Below are 19,069 nucleotides of genomic sequence, written 5' to 3' on the forward strand. Positions count from 1 at the left end.
AGAAGAGTCTGGGGCAGCTGCCTTTACTTTAGGGCCCAGGCTGACCCATAAATGGGAGGAAGATTCCAGGCAGCCCTTTATTATAAGAAAGAGATAGAGCCTCAGTGTTTCAGAGTTGAGTGCCTGTGCCACAAGCCTCTCCCGTAATCTGTTCACCCAGGGCAGGTCTGCAGTATGCTGGGTCATGGAAGAAAAAGCAAACAAGAAGACAGAACAAATAAACTGAGTTTTCCTAACTTTTTTCTGCAGGTATTTTCTTGGACAGAAAGGGAAATGAAAAGTTTGATAGAGAGGATGGTTCTCCTTCTTGACTACTGTTGAAAGTAAGTGTTGACAAGGTTGTATGATCAGGGATTTGAGGGTAGGATTTTTATCTTAAGCTTCCCAAAGCTGCAAGGATGATCCTGTTCCTGCCTCCTGGACTGCCTGACTCATTCCTCTATAAGTCATTGGAAAAGACCGTGATGTTGGGAAAGATTGAAGGCAGGAAGCTTTTGACTAAAATAAATTATATTTTAATGTTGCTGTTTAGTCACTAAGTCACGTCCAACTCTTTTGCAACCCCCTGGACCATAGCCTACCAGGTTCCTCTGTCCATGGGATTTTCCAGGCAAGAATACTGGAGGGGGTTGCTATTTCCTTCTCCAGGAGATCTTCCTGACCCAGGGATTGAACCTGGGTCTCCCGTATTGTAGGCAGACATATATATATATATATATATTTATATAGACCCTGTCTTATTCAAGCATCACAATAAACTACATTTAGGAAAGAGAGAGTATGAATATCACTATTATGTAGGAAACAAACACGAAGAGATTAACTGACTTGCCCAAACTAGCTCTCTTGTCACCAGAGTCAAGACTAGAACACGAATTTCCTAACTTGCAGTTCAGTGCCTTTTTCATCATTTCACCTTAAGAACAAACGTCTTCCAAAAGTTACAGTAAGACAGGGTATTCACAATCATTGAACTCCTTCCCTGGGCCCCTCTTATAATTATGGGGTCTTCCTCTTTCAAAGCTGATTCATCCTTTGCCACCATATGCTCCCCCAGATTCACACACAGGTCATATGCATGCAACACTACCAGGCACTTTGCATACCATTGTCTCAGTTCATTCCCCAGTATCCCCATTGAGGATATTATTTACCCACAGGACCAATACACTGAAGCTCAGAAAAGGCAGATACATTAGTTTAAAATTGTAGAGCTTATAAGTGTTAGTCAGGAGCTGAAACCAGGTCTTCTGATACCCTGATCCCTTTCTGTGATACCCAAGGAATCCAGAGACATGAGCCATGTAGGAATCAAACGTAGATCTCAAAACATGAGCCAATTTGTGGACTGTTCCTGCAGGAGGCAGATTCTAAGTCTGGGATACCATGTAATACAATACACAACCTCCAGTTCCGCCGATGTGGCAAATACCCTTCCCACGGGGTATCCTCACAGAAACAGGCGATACAGGCAAGTGTGCTTACCTGGCATGTGCTGCCCCGCCTCCCTCTTCCAGAGGTTTGGTCACAGCTACAGCATCTTGACAACCTATTTAAACCAACTTGCATGAACTGGCAACAAAGTATCCATTCTCTGACAGGCTGAGTCATTGAGCTTCTGCAGAAGTTGGAATCTTTAGCTGAAACATTTAAGAACCAGGGGGTCCCTGAGAGGTATGTGATAAATTCCATTCAGATATTGAGATTGATTTCTTTCCTCTTTCTGTCTGTCTTTTTTTTTTCAGTCACATTCAAAGAGCTAACAAGTTGTTTTCACCTTATCAAGCAAGATGAGAAGAACATTGCTTCCTTTATTCTTGAGTGGGTCTCTGCCAAAAGAGTGCTAACAGCATCTGAGTAATTAAGGGTAGCATCTGAGTTATCTGAGAGCACTTTGTACATGTGACATTTACTGAAAGGTAAATGGTGCTGCAAATACTTCAGCAAAATCCAATTACAGGCCTCCAAGTCCATTATAATTTACTGCTCACAGTTTACCCTGTAAACTCCCACACTGTTTACACTGTATACTGTATAGGCAGCCCCTCTGCTTTGAAATGCTTCTAAGAAACTATGATGTTGCAAATTTGTTCAACTGACAGCTGAATGTACACATAGCTCCATCTGAGAGGGAAAGGCAGATGTAGGTGTAAGGACTGAATTTTATCTCATGGCATCTGAGCAACCTCGATGGCCTGACAGCTTTGTTATGCTATATGGGTTAACAATTGGGTCATGAGATAATTCACAAAACTCTCCAGCAGTCCAGGCTCGGCCGGGGTTAACTCTTGCTGTGGGGCTGGGATGAGGAAAAGCAGATCTTCTCAAGCTGCAGCTGCAGTTGACATCTCCTTCACCCCATACCTGAGCTCCTGCTCCCTGGAAGAGAAACCCGAGTAACGACAGCCGTAGCTGCAGAGAAGGGTTCTTCTTGGTAGTGGCTGATTCTGACTTCAGAGCTGTGGGCATTGAGCTAGAAAGCAGTACAGAGGGAGGGCCAGGAGGTAAGTGACGCCGGGAAATGGGAAACTCAGGGGAGAAAGGACTTGACTTTCTTCCCCTCACAAAGATGTGCTTTGCAATTTTCGTCTTTTCATCTGGACTGGTGAGTTTCAAAATTTTTAGTCTTTAGACAACTTGAGCTAGACAAAAGTCTCACCCATTTACTAGATTGAACAAGCCAGCAAACAAACAAAAAAAACCACTTTGCAGGTGTGTTTGCTGAATCCCTGTGATTATTTGTAGGTCCCTTTAAACATATTTGTTTTGATGCTTTTAAGTTTTGATTGAAATCCACAGCAGAAAATATGTTTTAAAAGGGGGGGGGAAATCAACACACTTCTGTGCCTTGCGTTTTGACTCAGCCCACAGAACGGTTGGAAGAATCTCTGCAGACCCACTATAGATCCCCGGATTCCACTTGGAGAACCATTAATCTAAAAAGACATCTTGATTTCAGAACCCTTCTTTTGATCTGGAATTATCTGTTACTGACCACAGACAGCTGCTACTGATAATTCCTGGGACAGGGCCCTGTTGAGTGAGAGGTAAGCCCAGTGCGGGAAGAAGAAATTTCTTTCTCTTTGTCAACGAGTGTTTCGGTACAGAGCCATATCTGTGCTTAATAGGATATCTACGAGCTCAATTTCTTTTCCTTTTCTTCCTCTCCTTTTTCTTTCCTTTCCCTTTCTTCCTCCTCCTCATTTCCGTCTACTTTTTTGTTTCTTCTGTACTGAAAAAATTCACCAAGCCCTCGGTGCCTAGATAATTTTTTTTCCCGGTACATTCCACTGATTGGAGTTTCCTAATTACAGTTTCTTACTTGGGTGCAGAATCTTCCTATATTTGAGCACCTAAATTTTTGTAAAAGCAGTTGGCCACTGCCCATGCTTTGTGAACAGGTAGCTGAGATAGTACCAGAGAAGGGAAGGCTACAGGTTTGTGCCCTTCCCAGTATCAAAGTGTGGCGCTCTATTGAGATACGTGTAGGAGAAGAACATTCCGGGAGGGAGCAGCCATGTTGCAGTGAACCGACAACACCAATAATATAAAGAACAAATCCAGGAAGAAATGGAACCATACCCTGGAAGCTTGAAGTTACAGTGGTTCATTTGGTCAACCTGCTCTGAAAATAAAGGAAAAGATTCTCATGTTGAAGGTAGGGCATGTGCCTGCATTTTCTCTGCTTAAGCCACAGGGATCTCATTAAGGATCGGGACACTAACACTGATGGCTTCATTTTGGGCACAACTCTCAGCAGGAAAGCCCCATACAAAGGTAATTACAAGGAATTGGGGGGTGGGTGGGCATTATAGCCTTTTAATTTGGTCTCTCAAATATCCTGTCAGACAGATGTAGAAAGGAGATCAATCTTTACCTCAAAAGAAGTAAATTGTAGGTTGAAGTGTTTGGTTTCAGTCTCTATCAGGTTGAGGCTTTGAAAAACAGATCTGTGGGTCTAGGAAACCACATACAGGATTCAGTTGCTTTGGAGTCCGGTGAGTATTCAAGGATATAAGGAAATGTATAACTCAATTTGAGACAATTGTTTTTAATTGGCAGTTTTACTCTCGAGTACGGTAAACCCATTTTGTGTAAGTGGCTCGGGGTTGAAATACAGTCTGGGAAAAGGGCTGTTTCTGGTTCTTCAAGACAGTCTGAAGGCATCTCAAAAGTTAAAATAACATGAAACTTGCCATCTTTCTGTTACACCGCAAATGTTTTTCTCTTCCAAGCACTTCTGCATATGGGTAAGCATTCCAGCAAAGATGCAGTTACAGTCCAGCATGGGAAAGCAAAGGAGCCTAGTGTTCAGAGTTCGATGAAACAGCCAGGATGCTAGTCAAAAAGAGAGAAGAGTTCTTATAGAAGCAAAACAGAAAATAGAAATCAAAAAGATCACATATCAATGTGTGTGTTGGGGTTGGGAGGAAGGTGGATGGTAGCAGAGTGTAATCTTTGATTGAGATAAGGAAGAATATGGCTCAGGGAAAATGTACACAAAGAAATAGACTGTGGCTTGAGAGAAAACTGACTTCAGTTGGGTAGGGAAGATTTATTCAGGTTTTGGTGAGGAAATTGGAAAGAACTGTAAAGCTAAAGTCTGTATCCAATTTAAATACCTGTGCAGCTGGGTCTGAGGGCCAAAGTAGTCCCTAGAGCCCCAAGAGGTCTGCATTTTGCTCACAGGGCAGCTCTCTTGAGGAAAAAGAAGGGGGTTGTTGCAGTGGGTGAGAGTTCTTAAGGTCCTTCTGATAGCCCCCACAAAATTAGGACACAGCCATAAATTGTCTGCTAGACAACCACCAGTTCTGTCTCCATCTGTTCCCCAAACCTGTGCTTACAGATTCTTTATATTCAGGTGTTTTTAAGAAGAATCAGCTTGGAACAAAAGTACTAAATTCGAAACATTCTAAACCACAATTTAAATCTTATTTAAAAGACAAAAGGATGAAAAGTGTGGCTTTTTTCGTTTAGAAATAGTCCTTTCTGACTGGATCCCATCCAGTATATGTTTCACTCTTTCCTTGGTTTGTTCCTCTCTCAAGTGCCATCAGCCCTCATTCAATACAGTCAGTGATTGGACTTTCAGAGGGATAAAAGTGGTTATTTAAAATTGCCTCCTTATGTCCTATAGTTGCACCCTTTGACATTCCCTTCCAGAGAAGTGATGTCATCCCCATCCATAGCACCACTGTAAGTTAGGGACACAGAGGAAAAAAATCCCTAGACCTTAGTGAAGTTACACTGATTGGAGCTTCAGGGTGGTCAAGTGGCCTGATTCTCGGGAGGCCCTGGTGCACAAAGATCAGGAGCAAGAATTAGGAGACCAGTTTCTAATCCTGCATCTACTTCTAACAGTCTGTGGGGCTTTAATCTCCTCATTGACTTGCTCAGGGCTGCCATCTTCCTGTGTATCAAAGGAGAAGACAAAGTCTAGCCTCTCCTATTTGTGAATAAGACGACAGCTCAAAGTACCGGCCTTTGTGGGGTGACAGGGAGCCAGGTCAAAGAGAGAAAGTTGTGACAGCTGCATTTTTCACTTGATTGCCTAATTTTTAAAATCTTGATCTCCCTCTTCCCTGGGATCCTGAATGGTCTGGACACAGACCACAATATTTTAAATTTTTATTTGACATTTGTCTGTTTCTATTAAACAAAAATGTCTACAGCTTGATGAATTTTCACCACATGAACACACCCAGGAAAACTGAACCTAGATCTAGAAACAGAACATTACCAGTACCCAGAACCCCCTGGTGCCCTCTTTAAGTCTCTTTCTTCCCAAGGGTAACCACTAACCTGACTTCTAACACCATAATTAAGTTTTGCCTGTTGGTGGTGGTGGGCAGGGGTGGTGGTGGTAGTGGGGGTGGAGGGGGTGGTATGTACTTTGATGTGTGACTTCTTTTGCTTTGTACGATTTAGTTATGCTATTGCATGTAGTAATATTTGGGATTTTGTTTTTTGACTGCATCACGCAGCTTGTGGGATCTTAGTTCCCCAATCAGGGATCCAACCCTGTGGCCCCTGCATTGGAAGGGTAGAGTCCTAACCACTGCACCTCCAGGGAATTTCTGCATGTAGTAATATTTTATTTGCATTGCTATATGGTATTTCATGAATTTATATACCACAATTTATGTATTAATTGCCTTATTGATGGGCATTTGGATTGTTTCCAGTTGGGGACTATTATGAACAGTTCTATTAGGAACATTTGTGAACAGTTTTTTGCTGAACATATGAATGCAATTCTATTGGGTATATCTAGAAATGGAAGTGCTGAATTGTAAGACATGTGAGTTCTGCTTTAACAGATACTGCCAGTTTTCCAAATTAGTTGTATCATTTTACACTTCTACCAGCCGTGTCTGAGGTTTCTGGGTTTTTTTAACATCCTCATGGCTCAGACGGTAAAAATGTGCCTGCTAATGTGGGAGACCCAGGTTTGATCCTTGGGTCAGGAAGATTCCCTGGAGTAAGAAATGACAACCCACTCCAGTATTCTTGCCTGAAGAATTCCATGGATGGAGGAGCCTGGCAGGCTACAGTCCGTGGCGTCGCAGAGTCAGACACTACTGAATGACTAACACTTTCACTTTCAGTTTTCATCAATACTTGGTATTGTCTGTCTTTTATATTTAACTATTTTGGTGACAGAATAGTGGAATGCCTTTCTATTTTAATTTATATTTCCTTGATACTAATGAAGTTGAGCACCTTTTATCATTCATTGGCCATTTGGATATCCTGTTTTGTGAAATACCTTTCATATCTTGAACCTATTCTGTGGGGTTGTCTGATATTTTTATTTGTCTATATTCTTTAATTGTAGACATTGGTTGTGTACAAGTTTCAAATATCATTTCCCAAATGCTGCCTAAGCATATTGGACCCTGAGGCAAAGGGAAAATCAGTAGATACCTATCTTGATTTAAAATTATGACATTTTATTCATCATGGATTTTAAAAAACTAATTTTGATTTTTAAAAATACTGCAAGTATCTTGTTTTGATTGCTGAGGGTTTTTTTTTTTTTTTTTTTTTGATGCCCCCTTAAAAATTTGTGTCCAAGCTTAACGCTTTACTAGACCTTCACCTGAGGCTTCAACTTGCCTCACCCTAGGCCTGGCTCTTATTCCATTCTGTGGCTTGCATTGTCACTGTCTTTATTGTGTTATTTGTTGAAAAGGAGTTCCTAATTTAAATTTAAATTGATTAAATTATTCAAGATTTTCTTTCATGGTTAGCATCTTTTTTAAAAATTTTGTTTAAAAATTTTTTTCCTACCTAAAATCATAAAAATATTCTTCTATAATATTGTTTTGCATAGTGCTGTTCAATAGAACTTTCTGAAGTGATAGAACTATTCTCCAGCTATGCTGTTCAATAAGGCAGCCAATATGATGCAGGTATTGAGCACTTGAAATGTGGCCAGTATTTCTGATGTATTGAATTTTAAATTTTATTTACTTTTAATTATTTTATTAAATATGAATAGTTGCAATATAATCTGAAAACATCATCCACCTAGAATTGATTTCAGGATAGGCTGTAAGGTCATATTTCCTTTTTTTTCTTCCATATGGATAGCCAATTGACCCAATATTGTGTACTGAAAAGACTATTAATTCCTTTTATAGTTAGACAATTTTCTATGAGTCTGGTTAATCTGGTTCTGGAATGTCCATTTTTTAAATTTATCTATTAAAATTTGTCTTTGTACCAATTCCATGCTGTTTCAAATACTGTAGCTACTATAATGAACTTAATACATAATAGAATAAGTTTTTCATATTTTTGGTCTTCTGCAAGATTATCTTGACTATTCTTGAACTTCTGTTCTGCATTTCCACATAGATGGATGGAGGAGCCTGGTAGGCTGCAGTCCATGGGGTCGCTAGGAGTCGGACATGACTGAGCGACTTCACTTTCACTTTTCACTTTCATGCATTGGAGAAGGCAATGGCAACCCACTCCAGTGTTCTTGCCTGGAGAATCCCAGGGACGGGGGAGCCTGGTGGGCTGCCATCTATGGGGTCACACAGAGTCGGACACGATTGAAGTGACTTAGCAGCAGCAGCAGCTGACATAATGATTTGACAGCACAGTGATCTGACATGTAAATACATTACAAAATGATCACTGTGATAGGTCTAATAACCATCTGTCACCATACAAAGTTATTATAGTATTATTGATTGTATTTCTTATGTTTTATATTACATCTTTCATGCATGCATGCTAAGTTGCTTCAGCTGTCTCCAAATCTTTGCAACCCTGTGGACTGTAGCCTGCCAGGCTCCTCTGTCCATGGGATTCTCAAGGCAAGAATACTGGAGTGGGTTGCCATGCCCTCCTCCAGGGAATCTCCCTGACCCAGGGATTGAACCCAAGTCTCTTATGTCTCCTACACTTGCAGGCAGCTTCCTTACCACTAGTGTCATACTACTGGGAAGCCCATATTATATCTTGTGGTTTATTTATATTATAACTGGAAGTTAGTGCCTCTTAATCTCTTTCATCTACTTCACCAACCCCCCTAACAGTCTCCCCTATGGTAATAACCAGTTTGTTCTCTGTATCCACATCTGTTTCTGTTTTCTTATTTTTTATATAATTTTATTTATTTTTGGCTGTGCTGGGTCTTTGTTGCTGCGTGGACTTGCCTCTAGTTGCAGTGAGCAGAAACTACTCTCTAGTTTTGGTGCACAGGCTTCTTACTGGAGTGTATTCTCTTTTGTTGTTGTTGTTTTGGTTTTTTTTAATTTATTTATTTTTAATTAGAGGATAATTGCTTTGCAATGTTGTTTTGCTTTCTGCCATACATCAACATTAATCAGCCATAAGTATATATTTGTTAGCAGGCAGATTCTTTACCACTAAATCACCAGGGAAGCCCTTGTTTTGTTTTTTTGATTCCACTTGTAAGTGAAAATATATGGTATTTGTCTTTTTTTGTCTGACTTATTTCACTTACAATAATACCCTCCCTGTTGTGGCAGATGGTAAGATTTCATTCTTGTTTATAGCTGAGTGATATTCCATTGTGTATATATACCATATGGTCTTTATCCATTCATAAATCAATGAATATTTAGATTGCTTCTATATCTTGGCTGTTGTAAATAATGCTACAGTGAATATTATTGTTCATTAAACATATATTGTTCATATACATTTTGAATTAGTGGTTTTGTTTTCTTTTGTTTTTCACCCAGAAGTGGAATTGCTAGATCATATGGTAGTTCTATTTTTAATTTTTTGAAGGACCTTGATACTGTTTTCCATAGTGACTGTACCAATTTATATTCCCACTTAGCAGTGCACCAAGGTTCTCTTTTCTCCATATCCTTACCAATCATTATTTGCTGTCTTTTTGATGGCAGTGATTCTGACAAGTGTGAGGTGTATCTCACTGTGGTTTTGATTTCCATTTCCTTGATGATTAGTGATTTTGAGCATCTTTTCCTGTATCTTTTGGCCATCTGTATGTCTTTCTTAGAGAAGTGTCTACTCAGGTCCTCTGACCATTTTTTATTTTATTTTACTTGTATATATTTTTATTTTGGCTGAGCTGAGTCTTTGTTTCGGTGCATGAGCTTTCTCCAATTGCACCTCACAGGGACTTCTCTGGTTGCAGCGCGCAGCCTTCTCTTGTTACAGAGCATGGACTCTAGAGTGCACAGGTTCAGCAGCTGCAATGCATGGGCTTAGTTGCCCCATGGCATGTGGGATCTTAGTTCCTCAACCAGAGATTGAACCCATATCCCCTGCATTGGAAGGTGAATTCTCTTTTTTTGGAAGGTGAATTCTTAACCACTGGACCACTAGGTCCATACTGATTAGTATTATTATTTTTTTAATAATTGGGTTGTTGGGTTTTTTGATATTGTGTGGTTTGAGTTCTTTGTATACTTTGAATATTAACCCCTTATCAGATATACTGTTTGCAAATATCTTATCCCATTTAGTAGGCAGCCTTTTTTGCTTTGTTGATGGCTTCCTTTGCTGTACAAAGGAAAAGTCTTTTCAGTTTGATGTAGTCTGATTTGTTTATTTTTGCTTTTGTTCTCCTTGCCTGAGGAGAGTGAAAGTGTTAGTCATTCAGTCCTGTCCAACTCTTCTACGACCTCATGGACTGTAGCCCGCCAGGCTCCCCTGTCCATGGAATTCTCCAGGGAAGAATGCTGGACTGGGTAGCCATTCCCTTCTCTAGGGGATATTCCTGACCCAGAGAACAAACCCGGGTCTCCCACATTAGCAGGCAGATTTTTTTACCATCTGAGCCACCAGGGAATCCCCATTGCCTGAGGAGGCAGATCCAAAAAATAATCTTACTAAGTTCAGTGTCAAAGAGTTCATCATCTGTGTTTTCTTTTAGGAATTTTGTGGTTTCGGGTAAGTCTTTAATCCATTTTGACTTTATTTTTGTATATGGTATAAGAAAATGATCCAGTTTGATTCATTTGCATACAACTATCTTGTTTTCCAATATCACTTATTGTAGAAGCTCTCTTTTCCCCCATTGTATACCCTTGCCTTCTTTCAGTTCAGTTCAGTTCACTTCAGTCACTCAGTTGTGTCCAACTGTTTGCCACCCCATGGACTACAGCATGCCAGGCCTGCCTGTCCCTCACCAACTCCTGGAGTTTACCCAAACTCATGTCCATTGAGTCACTGATGCTATACAACCATCTCATCCTCTGTCGTCCCCTTCTCCTCCCACCTTCAATCTTTCCCAGCATCAGGGTCTTTTCCAATGAGTCAGTTTTTTTTTTTCACATCAGGTGGCCAATGTATTGGAGTTTCAGCTTCAACATCAGTCCTTCCAATAAATACTCAGGACTGATCTCCTTTAAGATTGACTGGTTTGATCTCCTTGCAGTCCAAGGGACTCTGAAGAATCTTCTCCAACACCACAGTTCAAAAACATCAATTCTTCAGTGCTCAGCTTTCTTCATAGTCCAACTCTCACATCCATACGTGACTACTGGAAAAACTATAGCCTTGACTAGATGGACATTTGTTGGCAAAGTAATGTCTCTGCTTTTTAATATGTTGTCTAGACTGGTTATAACTTTCCTTCCAAGGAGTAAGCGTCTTTTAACTTCACGGCTGCAGTCACCAGCTGCAGTGATTTTGGAGCACCAAAAAATAAAGTCAGCACTGTTTCCACTGTTTCCCTATCTATTTCCCATGAAGTGATGGGACCAGATGCCATGATCTTGGTTTTCTGAATGTTGAGCATTAAGCCAGCTTCTTCACTCTCCTCTTTCACTTTCATCAAGAGGCTTTTTAGTTCTTCTTCGCTTTCTGCCATAAGAGTGGTATCATCTGCATATCTGAGGGTATTGATATTTCTCCCAGCAATCTTGATTCCAGCTTGTGCTTCTTCCAGCCCAGCGTTTCTCATGATATACTCTGCATATAAGTTAAAAAAGCAGGGTGACGATGTACTCCTTTTCCTATTTGGAACCAGTCTGTTGTTCCCTGTCCAGTTCTAACTGATGCTTCCTGACCTGCATACAGATTTCTCAAGAGGCAGGTCAGGTGGTCTGGTATTCCCATCTCTTTAAGAATTTTTCACAGTGATCCATGCAGTCAAAGACTTGGCATAGTCAATAAAGCAGAAATAGATGTTTTTCTGGAACTCTCTTCCTTTTTCAGTGATCCAGCAGATGTTGGCAATTTGATTTCTGGTTCCTCTGCCTTTTCTAAAACCAGCTTGAACATCTGGAAGTTCACGGTTCACGTATTGTTGAAGCCTGGCTTGGAGAATTTTGAGCATTACTTTACTAGCATGTGAGATGAGTGCAATTGTGCAGTAGTTTGAGCATTCTTTGGCATTGTCTTTCTTTGGGATTGGAATGAAAACTGACCTTTTCCAGTCCTGAGGCCACTGCTGAGTTTGCCAAAGTTGCTGGCATATTGAGTGCAGCACTTTCACAGCATCATCTCCAAATTTTCAAAATGCTTCCTTTTGATGGGAAAATATTTTAATTTTCTTGAAGTCCAATATTTCACTTTTTACTTTAATGGTTAGTATATGTTATGTTATGCCTAAAAAAGCTTTGCCTATTCCATGGTTGCAAAGATTTTCTTCTAGAAGCCTTATGGTTCTAGCTTTTACATTTAAGTTTGTGATCCATCTTTAATTAATTTTTGTGTATGGAGTGCAGTAGGGATTAGAATTGTCATTTCCTCAGTGATCTTACTTGGTTAATAATCCATTGACTGTATAAGTCTGGGTCTGTTTATGGGCTCGATTCTGGTTATTAATTGATCTAGAATACAATAAAAGTAAGTCTGATGTAACTTTATGGTAAATATAGAACTCAGGAATTTACATAAATACTCTAACTTTGTTATTCTCTTTTCAAAATTGTTTTGGTTGTTCTAGGTCCTAGATCCTTTGAATTTTCATATAAATCTTAGACCCACTTTGTTACTTTCTTTAAAAGTCTCCTGAAGTTTAGAGATAATTTGAGGTTCCATATATTTTCTACCTTCAGAGAAGACTTACTTTTTTTGTCAAGCAGATAGCCTATGGGATGAATACCTCTATCTAATAAATGTCTAAGAAATTCAAAGCTGGGTCTCAGTCCTTCTGAGGACTGGTCTATTTCCAGTTCATCCTATTCCAAGTGCGAAGTGCTTCTTGGTCCCAATTAGAAGCCTGGTGTTTTCAGGGCCCTTCCTCCTTTTCCGGTTCTATACTATAATTTTTTTCTTACCATTCATGACTGGGAAATTGCTGAAAGCTCTTTTCAGCTTCTCAGTGCTGCTTTTGTTTTCAGAGACAGTAATTATCTGCAGGGTAAAGTTTCCCCAAACATCAGACTCACTTTTTTGGGCTTTTATTTTCTTTCAGATCTTAAATCAGCAAATTCTCACTGTTTTGGTAGCTTTCCAGTGCCTTCAAATTGGTGTTTTAAAAGTAATGATTTGTCCAGCTTTTCTAATTGTTCTCAGCAAGAGGTTTGTCTGTAACAGCCTAGTTAGTCAGTCATTGCCACAAATGGAACTCTCTGACAAAATTTTTTTTAATATAAGTTAATTAAAATTAACTTTGTTTTGGACAATATTTTCAGACTTTCCTAATGATTACGGAGATAATTGACAATTATCTAGAGGGGTGGAAATTGTTAGCATGGAAGTTTGCTTCAGCATTTTAGCAGGGGGGTGGGGGGGATACCATAGACCTCATACCAGAATAAGAGAGGCTGCAAACAGAATGTGATGTTTGGAACTGCTCACCAAGGTTACTTGGTATGCCTTATAAATTTTCCACTTCCCAATTTCCACTCAAAATTGAGAGGTTAGAGATAATATCACTTTGCTTCCTACCTTCATCCAGTCCCACTGAAGCAGAGTGGTATTACCCCTTCAACATTTTCCCATTACTGAGCTGTAGCAGGGCTTCCCGGGTGGTGCTAGTAGTAAAGAAGCTGCCTGCCCATGCAGGAGACATAAGAGACACAGGTTTGGGTTTGATCCCTGGGTCGGGAAGATCCCCTGGAGGAAGGCATGACAACCCACCCCGGTATTCTTGCCTGGAGAATCCCATGAACAGAGGACCCTGGCAGGCTACAGTCCATGGGGTCGCAAAGAGTCAGACACAGCTGAAGTGACTTAGCATGCATGCATGAGCTGTAGCAATATGTGAGTTTAATAGCTGGATAATACGGGTGAGCATTCCTCCAACTGCTTTTAGATGTTGGTGGTGGAATCTGCTCACTCTAACTTAATCCCTGGTACTTCTCACTATGCTGTCAGTTGACAGGCAAATCACGGTGGTGGAGCTGAAAGCAGCATGAGGAAAGGAGAATGTGCCCAATTCAACAATCTTAATTTAAGCCTCTGAAGTTTCTCAAATCAAATGTAAGCATAACTGGAAACCTATGGCTCTTGTACACAGGTGTACACATATCAGCAGCTATTTAGACCTCCATACACACACTCCCAAGTACATACATATTACACACTCAAATGTATATAGACATAGACTAATAGCTCCTGTGGAACAGGTACTGTGAGAACAGGAAGTTTAACCTCAGGCTAAACTAGATAATACCATATAATCCACTGGATACTATGTGGAAAGAGGTGACTCAAATGACCCTCTTGCCTTCTTTTCTTTAATAGTTATTAGAAAATATTAGCTATATTCCATATGTTGTACAATATATTCTTACAGCTTACTTATTTTTTCCACTTACTTGAATGCTTTATCATTTTTATTCATTTATTTTTAATTGGAGGATAATTGCTATACAGTATTGTGTTGGCTTCTGTCAAACAGCAGCATGAATCAGTCATAGGTATATATATGTCCCCTCCCTCTTGAATTTCCCTCCCACCTCCCACCCCACCCCACCCCTCTAGGTTGTCACAGATCACCCAGTTTGAACTCTGCATCATACAGCAAATTCCCGCTTGCTATCTGTTTTACATATGGCAATGTATATGTTTTAATGTTTCTCAATTCATCCCACCCTCTCCTTCTCTCACTGTGTCCACAAGTCTGTTCCGTATGTCGGCGTCTCCATTGCTGCCCTTCAGATAGGTTCCTCAGTACCATCTTTCTAGATTCCATATATGTGCATTAATACATGATATTTGTTTTTCTCTTTCTGACTTAACTTCATTCTGGACAGTAGGCTCTAGATTCATCCAGTTTGTACCTCTTACCTCTATAGTACTCCCTCCCCCTATAGTATCCCTCCCCCTTCCTATAAAAATCACTAGTTTGTTCTCTGTGTGTCAGTTTCTTTTTTGTTATATTCACTAATTTATTTTTTTAGATTCCACATATAAGTGATATCATACAGTATTTGTTTGTCTTTCTTTATCTGACTTAATTCACTTAACAGAATACCCTCCAATCCATCCATGACGTTGCAAATGACAAAATTTAATTCTTTTTTGTGGCTGAGTAGCATTCCATTTGTGTATATATACACCACATCTTCCTTATCCATTCATCTGTTGCTGATGTATGCTTAGGTTGCTTCCTTATCTTGGCAGTTTTACATAATGTTGCACTGGAGAAGGCGATGGCACCCCACTCCAGTACTCTTGCCTGGAAAATCCCATGGATGGGGGAGCCTGGTGGGCTGCGGTCCATGGGGTTGCAAAGAGTCAGACACGACTGAGCAACTTCACTTTGACTTTTCACTTTCATGCATTGGAGAAGGAAATGGCAACCCACTCCAGTGTTCTTGCCTGGAGAGTCCCAGGGACGGGGGAGCCTGGTGGGCTGCCGTCTATGGGGTCACACAGAGTCGGACACGACTGAAGCTACTTAGCAGTAGCAGCAGCACTGGGGTGCATGTATCTTTTCAAACTAGGTTGTTGTTTTGTTTTGTTTTGTTTTCAGATATACACCCAGGGGTGGAATTGCTAAGTCATATAGTAGTTCTGTTTATAGTTTTTTGAGAAATCTCCATACTGTTTTCCACAGTGGCTGTAACAATTTACATTCCCGCCAACAGTTTACAAGGGTTCCCTTACTTTATGTACTCATTAACATTTGTTATTTGTGTTTTTTCTTTTCCACTATGATTTATTATAAGATATTGAAAACAGTTTCTTGTGCTATACCTCTTGCCCTCTTGAGGAAGGACAGGATCAAGAAGCAAGAGCTAACTTTGGCTGATGCTTGATATGTGCCATATGGTGCTAGGACATCTTGTATATATTATCACATTCAATCCTCATGTAATCCTACAGAATAGGTAAGTTATCCCCATTTTTAATTTAAGGCCCTCGAGGGCCCTAACAAAGATCAAATAGCCAGTGCATTTGCAGAGCCAAGATTCAAATCTAATTTTATTTGGCCTATCCCCTGAAAGTATGAAAAAGAGGCAGAATTTATTTAAATAATTAGAGTCTGCAATAGAGTTTCCAAATAGAAATATAATTAATGACTTTGTTTATTATTTCTCTCTCACAGTAACAATCAGCATCAATTTCAGTGAATAAGAGTCTATTGAGTACTTACTAAATGCTCAGTTATTAGGATTTGATGAGCAAGGGTTGTGTTATGTGTGAACAATGAGAGGAACAGAGAGCAGAACAGTTAGTGTTAACAAGCTTTTTCTGAACACATAAGCACTGAACTGGTTACTCAGAATATAAAGACAAGGAGTATAATACATGGTCCTCACTCTCCAACACTTACAGCTTAGTTACTTCAAATGTAATTTGTGTTGTATCTTGTACAGGATCTACACATACCTATAAAAGACATAGAGAATACAAAGACAAATAAGCCTGGACCTTCTGTCATGAAACTCACAGTCTAAAGGTGAGTCAGACTCACAAAGAGGCACTTTCAATGTAAGATACTGAGTTAGAGACAAACACAGATTGTCATAGGAGCGTGGAGAGGAAGCATTTAGTTCAATATGGGGGATCAGGGAAGCAGGAAGAAATGATTCTTGAACTAACATGTGGGAGGCAGAAAGAACGCATCTGAAACGCTTAGCAAGCGATACTACAGTATGTGTGTTCTGAACAGAGGGATACAGGTGGCACGGCACTACAGAAAGCCAATAAACACTGCATGACTGAGCCGCTCCTTAAAAATTCAGAGTGGGAACTCTCAGACTGTAAACTTTTCCTCCTCTTCCTTTTGCTTTTGCAACTCCTAAAGCCTATTCTTGTTGTTGGGGGGTTTTTCTTCCTCCATCCTTCCCTTTTTCCCTTCCTTCCTTCCTGTCTTTTGATTTTTTCCTCCAAAAATAGAGAGACTATAAGAACTGAAGAAACTGGGGAAGTCTTCAACAGAGTGTGAAACTTGAAGGATTCGTGGGATTTAAATATAAAATACAAAAAGGGAGGACACTGAAAGGTATCCAAATGCCAACTATTGAGTCCTTCAACTCACATTTAGTCAACCCCTTCCCTGCCTTCTTATAGCATGTTCTGGGAACACTGAGATGAATCTGACCCATGAGCTGAAATAAGCAGTACGTGTTTATGGGCAGTAAACGGAAAGCATATATAGAATACTGGGACATTAAGTCTAATAAGCAAATTGGGATAGATTGAAAAGGGCCTAGAAAATAAACAGAGGAGTTTAGACCTGATACAGTTTGATATCAAGAGTCCTTTTAGGCTTTTGAGTGGCGGCGGTGGGGGTGAGGGGCGGGTAAGTGTGTGGGAAAGATTTGAGAGAGGGAAGACTGGTATATAGGCTAACCAGAGGCTTTGTGTGAGCCCGATTCTGATAGTAAGGGTCTCTAGGGTATGGCAGAAGGAAGGGGAAGAAAGAAGCAAGGCACATTTTAAGGAAATAATGGATGTGGCAGCCTGGCTGGAAGGGGATGTGGGGGGAGAATGGGTACATGCATATGTATGCTTAGGTCCCTTCACTCTTCATCTGAACCTGTCACAACATTGTGAATCAGCTATATCTTGAAACAAAATAAAAAGTTTTTTAAAAAACTGAAAGAAAGAATGGACAGGGCTTGAGGATATAGAGAATCTGTACTTCCAGGATTTCAGTTTTTAATCTCAGGAAATGTCTAGTTACAGGCTGTGAATCCTTAAAGAAGTTAGGTTGGGAATGATAGGCTACAAAGAGGAAAGGAATTGAAAAAAAGTCTGCTGACTGAGAATGAAGTTATAACTGCTATGATCTGTGACTAGTAAACAGCCCAGGTCTTAGGTGTCTTCCAGTGAGATTTAGGGTTCAGAGTTTGTGAAGTGCCTTTTTAGGGAGGGTCCTGTCATGCCTGTTGGTTTGTGGGATCTTAGTTCCCCAGCTAGGAGAATATGAACCCATGCCCTTGGCAGCGAAAGACCACTGAACTCCCAAGGAATTCCCTGAAGTACCTTTTTAAAAACAGGTACAGTCTCTAAGAACCCTTGTTTTGAGGACACTATTTATGATATTGAGCAACTCCAAAACTAGAGACAGAGAAGGGGTCATTTTAGAAGGCTTAGTGTGCAGAGCCCGTTCATGCATCACAGCCTTGTCAAGGCAGAGGGGCTTGTGTAACTCAATGAAGCTATAAGCCATTCTGTGCAGGGCCACCCACGATGGACAAGTCATAGTGAAGAGTTCTGATAAAACGTGGTCCACTAGAGGAGGGAAAGGCAAACCACTCCAGTATTCTTGCTGTGAGAACCCCATTAACATGAGCAGTATGAAAAAGCAAAAAGATATGACACAGGAACATGAGCCCCCCCCCCCCCCCCCCAGCTCAAAGGTGTCCAGGGTGCTGATGGAGAAGAAAGGAGGGAAATTACTAATAGCTCCAGAAAGAATCAAGTGGCTGGGTCAAAGCAGAAATGATGCTCAATTGTGGCTGTATTTCATGGTCAAAGTAAAGTCCAATGCTGTAAAGAACAATATTGCATAGGAACCTGGACTGTTTGGTCCATGAATTAAATAAACTGGAAATGGTCAAGCAGGAGATGGCAAGATGAACATTGACATCTTAGGAATCAGTGAACTAAAATGGATAGGAATGGGCAGATTTAATTCAGATAACCCATTATATCTACTACTGTGGGCAAGAATCCCTTAGAAGAAATGGAGTAGCCCTCATAGTCAACAAAAGATTTTGAAATATAGTACTTTGATGCAATCTCAAAAACAACAGAATGATCTCTGTTCATTTTCAAGGCAAACAATTCAACATCATAGTAATGCAGGTCTATGCTGCAACCACGATGCCGAAGAAACTGAAGTTAAATGCTTCTATGAACACCTACAAGACCTTCTAGAACTAACATCAAAAAATGATGTCTTTTTCATCATAGGGGATTAAAATGCAAAAGTAAGAAGCCAAGACTTCCCTGGTGGCTCAGACGGTAAAGCATCTGCCTACAATGCAGGAAACCCGGGTTCAATCCCTGGGTCGGGAAGATCTCCTGGAGAAGGGAACGGCAACCCACTCCAGTATATGTTGATCTATGGCAAAACTAATACAATATTGTAAAGTAATTAGCCTCCAATTAAAATAAATAAATTTATAATAAAAATAGAAAAAGTAAGAAGTCAAGAGATACCTGGAGTAACAGGCAAGTTTGGCCTTGAAATACAAAATGC

The 19,069-nt window shown here is 40.2% G+C and overlaps 1 long non-coding RNA gene across 1 annotated transcript in view; it reads left to right on the forward strand.

The window, feature by feature from the left end:
• LOC139186402 (uncharacterized) overlaps positions 1–5,801 on the forward strand; it is a 28,242-nt gene extending 22,441 nt beyond the window's left edge. The window contains exons 2-3 of the long non-coding RNA XR_011569946.1: positions 250–323; positions 1,746–5,801. This is a non-coding gene — a long non-coding RNA (uncharacterized lncRNA). The remainder of the gene's footprint in view (positions 1–249; positions 324–1,745) is intronic.
• The last annotated feature ends 13,268 nt before the right edge of the window (positions 5,802–19,069 follow it).

The sequence above is a fragment of the Bos indicus genome, chromosome 13 (genome assembly GCF_029378745.1).
Source record: "Bos indicus isolate NIAB-ARS_2022 breed Sahiwal x Tharparkar chromosome 13, NIAB-ARS_B.indTharparkar_mat_pri_1.0, whole genome shotgun sequence".
Lineage (NCBI taxonomy): Eukaryota > Metazoa > Chordata > Mammalia > Artiodactyla > Bovidae > Bos > Bos indicus.